The following is a 4,965-nucleotide window of genomic DNA, read 5'->3' as shown; positions in this document are numbered from 1 at the left end:
TCACACAAATAATCTGTAAAACGTGTATAGGGGCTACGGACATTGTTGCGATAAAATGGTTCCTTCAAGTAAATATGTATTATGGCAACATTTTCTTGTAAAAATTCCTTTGACAGATTGCGTGCCACACGATTGAGAGCATTGAATTGTTTTGAAGTCAAAGCTATTGCAGTTACTTCACTATAATAATATAACTCATCACAACTCTGCAAACACTCCTCCCGACAAGATAAACTCTCTTCATCAAAATTGGTTCTTTCGGCATTAACCATACAGTCGAAATTCTCCACATGACAAATTGCGACATTATCATATATCATTGGCATGTTGAAGGGTATGCAGTGGCATTGCCGATACATAAAATCTGAATCGCATTCCATTTCACAATTCCGATGAGAGTAATATTTAAAATAGGCGAGCTCTTTCTCATTGTTGAAATAGCATTGACGTTTTTTTGGTTCAATATCACGTAAACTTGGCACAGCTTCGAATCCTCTGGGTGTGACCCGCATACGACTCTCTGCACCAATTTCTATGGGCAAACCAGTATCTTTTATATTTGGAGCATCAATTGGATTATGTACACTTATCTGGGTAAAACAATATGAATTAAATCATTTTAACTAGTTAATATATATAATATCTGCGACTATAATTGGAATTAAAAGAGGGACATGAATTAATATTTTTAGTTTTATACTAATTAGAGGTCCACAATATTAATCTTATAAATACAGAATCACGTGAACATCTTAATGATTTCATGTACCATAAATCCCTTTTGTAGTATCTTTAGCCATATAATTGTGGCCCACAGAAGCCTTATTGTGGAATAAGTGAGTCCACAACGATTTATCAATTACAAAAGTATTTTGTAGCCGAAAAAAGACGCTACTAGCAACACCCTCTAGGTAACTGTCAGTTAAAAAAATATTTTAGTCTTTACAACTACGGTATCGCGTCCCATTTTATTACAATAGAGCAAAGATTATTGGTGAATTATCCGACAGGTTAACATCACAACAAAGAAACCAACAACAATGTCTGAAGAAACTGACAGAATATCTAAACTAGATAGTCTCTCTGTAACTATCCGGCTAAGTTCGCAACCAGGACGAAATTGTTAGACAATAATATCCTTTCCAGATATAAGAATATCCTAAACGGCTAAAATTCTGGCTTTCATTCAAAGGTCGGAACATCTTCTGTTTTGTTAAGAGATTGGTTAGAAGCACTTTACTCCACTGCCAGCCAGTACCCCGTATATTTTCTATTTTCTCCAGCAAAGAATCTCTATTCTAATTTCTATATCTATTCACTATATAATATAAATAATTCTTGTCTATATATATAAATTACATTAAAATAAATTTAACTATCAAAACTATTATTAAAATAAATAAATCTTAAATAAATAAATAAAATTAAAATAAATTTAACTTTTGAAAAGCTCTTACGAATGTACTTTTTAGACTCATAATCTATTTTTGGTCTATATTAAATGTAATATGATAAATTTTTATAAAAAATCTATTTATAATAAAAAAATCTCAAATAACCGCTATTATCACCAAAAAAAAAAAATTACCTTAAAACCGGCACCATTAGTCGAGGAACAAAAATATTCATCTATATCTGCATTGACTGCTAGTGAAAATCCCAAGGACACACCAGCACCTATAAAATATTAAGAATATTAAAACAAAACATTTAAAAACGAAACTGTTATATACACCTTTTCCTTCACGTGGATAATAATACAGTGGTAATTTAGATGGATATCCAGTTTCTGGACTCCAATCAACGGGCAAACGGCCGATACTTGAGTGATAATCACTTACAAAATCATATCTTTAAAATTTTAATGTTTATTAAAAATAAGGAAAACTTTAAGATAAAATATAATTATTATATATTATATTATATATGATTTATTATTACCATATAATGTTACTACATGTTAGATAAACTGTATGTGAATAGTTGCTTTATTTTATAAAATTAATACTAACGCAACATATCTAAGCTTGTATCAAACGTTCATTTACGATTATATTTCTTTTTCTGTATTCTGTATTCATTCACATAACTTGTTTATTGAGACTAAATAATTTATTTTTTTATGTGGTAAAACATTTATAATTCTCATGTGCTTAAAAAAAACTGCTATATGCGTGAAGGTAAACAGAGACATTTAATTGTATAAATTCTAATGTGTTTTATTTATATTTTAATTATATCAATTGCTATTTGTCTTTAACATGATTTCCATTATCGGTGTTCTGGTTTCAGACAGTTGCTTTCATCATTAAATAGATTTGTTAGTTGGATATATATGCCTCAAAATGATTTAATTTCATTTCTTTTTGAGTATAAAATTATTGCTTTAACCAAGTTATATGAGATTTAGTCAATGAGTTGGGTTTCTCAAAAATTAAGGTTAAATAAATAATCTAATGAAGTAATTATTTCTAATAAGTTATCTCAATAAATAATAAATTTCTTTGATTTTATTATTGGGATTAATCGTTCGTTGGATGTAAGTATATGTTATATATTGGAATATATATTATATAATTTTTGATTTAAATAAAATTTCATTTCACTACATATTTTTCGGATTAAAAAATATTAAAATTGATAAATAAATATTTTTTGTTTAACACATATTTCGAAAATATGTAAGAGAAACGAGTTGTCAGTTATATAAACTTAAGGCTTAAACTCTGGTATTTCTTATATGTAATACGTAATATTCGTAATTGAATAAATGTTTACTAGAAAATGGTACCGACCTTCCTTTATAAAGTAGCGATGGATGCAATGTGTTAAACACACAACATAGACCTTCGTCAGTTATCACAGTCTTGAAGAAATTCCTACAATTCTTCTCAGTAGCAGCAAAAGAACAGTACAAAAGCATCTTTTCACATGGTTGATAATTCTAGAAAGAAAGAAAGAAATTAATATAAAAACATTTTAATAGAGAGATTTCAACAATAGTATCTATTAAGTAAAATAGTCACGAACATCAGAAGTGACATTAAAATTAAATTTAATTTAAACCACTTTTTAAACAATAAAAACATAATTTGTAATATAAGCTTTACAAATATTTTTAATTGGGTTATCTCTACAACTGCTTACTTTGTTTGTCAATCCATTAACTCTTTAGTCGATCATAAATAGAAACTATATTAACCTTTGCAATATGGGCAAATATAGAAACAAAAATTATGTTTATAGCAATCAATTATCACAGGGTAGAAACTGTTTTTTATATATCTTTTAAAAAAAAAAATTATTTTCACTATTCGGTTATAATTTTAATTTTTAATTTATTAATATTTTAAAAATAACTTGAAAAGGAGGTAAAGAAAGGTTTTTATATAGTATACGTACATACTATATGTAATCAACAATCCAAGTAAGCATTAGTAGAACCGCTTTAATAAATATGAAATATTAAATTTTTAAAATTTAATAAATTAAAAAAAAATATATAATTAACATCAATCTGTACCTCTGTTAAATATTCACTAAAAGCGATCTTGCTCTTTTGTGCTTGATATTCGCTGAAGCTGACTCGCATATTACAAAACTTTTGTAGTAATGCATAATTTGTAGAGTTTCTGAATCATAAATAAGTTTATTTATATAGTGAAATTATAAATTAAATCTTATATGTATATAAATATAAATATTGCTCTTTGTTTTCTTACCCCTCTTTCTTTTACTTTCTCTCTCTCTCTCTTTCTTACTTTTACAACATTTTTCTTTCGTATTCCCTCTCTCTCACTCTAAGTTTTCTTTTGTCTTACTTTCTTTCGTTTTCTTTCTCGATCATTCTTTCTTTCTCTCTTTCTTATTCTCTCTCTTTTCCCTGTTTTTTTCTGCCTCTCTCTTTTTCTCTCTGTTTTTCTGTCTCTCATTTCTTTTTATTTTTCTCCATATCTCTATTTATCTCTCTCTTTTACTTTGGCCATATTTTTATTTCTCTCTCTTTCTTTCTCTTTCCTTCTCTCTACATTGTCTCTATCTTTCTCTTAATCTCTCTTCTGTTCTGTATTTTTCTAAAATAAAATTGGAAAGCTTCATTTTATCTTTCTCCACGTGTTTGTTTATTTCTCTCTTTCGCACTCTCTTACTTCAACATTTTTCTTTCTCTCTCTCTAAATTTGGTTTTCTTTTACTTTCTTTCTCAATTTCTTCCTCTTTTTTTCTTTCTCCTTCTTCCTCTTTTCCTTTCGCTCTTTCTTTCACTACATCTTTCTCTCCCTCCCTCTTTTGTTTCATCTTTCTTTTATTTTATCTTTATTTATATCTATCTTTATCTCTTTCTTTATCTCTCTCTTTTGTATTTTTCTTTCCTCTTTTCTTCCTCCAAGTTTTGTTTTCTATTTCTTTATTTCTCAATTTTTTTTCTCTGTTTTTCATTTTCTTTCTTTCTCTCTTTTTTCTTTCTATCTTTCTTACATCTCACTTTTGCTCTCACTTTTTCTCTCTCTTTCTTTCATTTCATCTTTATCTATATCTATTTTTATCTCTCTCTACCTCCTTCTCTCACACTTTGTCCCTCTCTCTCCCTTTGTGTGACTTACACAGCCATTTTCTCGGCTTTACTTTTTACTGGGCCATTCATATTACAGATCGTAATCGCTGGAAATGGGACTTCTGTGACACTAGTGGTATGTGAATCCATGCTAATAATGACAGGCATAGTTTGCCAGTTGTCAAAAACATCGAGTGCGAAATAAACTGCTGATGAGACCACCATTCCAAATGATATAAAAAAAAATAATCTGTAAAAAAACTCAATAATATATATAATATGTAGACCAAAAAGTAATCATAGTTTGAGGGGTCAAATCAAATTAAATATTGTTAAATTTATTAACTTCTTTATTACTTAATAATAAATAAATGTAATAATAACAACAAATGTAATAAATTGTTACAATAATA

The sequence above is a fragment of the Teleopsis dalmanni genome, chromosome 1, assembly GCF_002237135.1.
Source record: "Teleopsis dalmanni isolate 2A chromosome 1, ASM223713v2, whole genome shotgun sequence".
NCBI classification, from domain to species: Eukaryota; Metazoa; Arthropoda; class Insecta; order Diptera; family Diopsidae; genus Teleopsis; species Teleopsis dalmanni.
Note: the sequence above shows the minus strand (reverse complement) of the source record.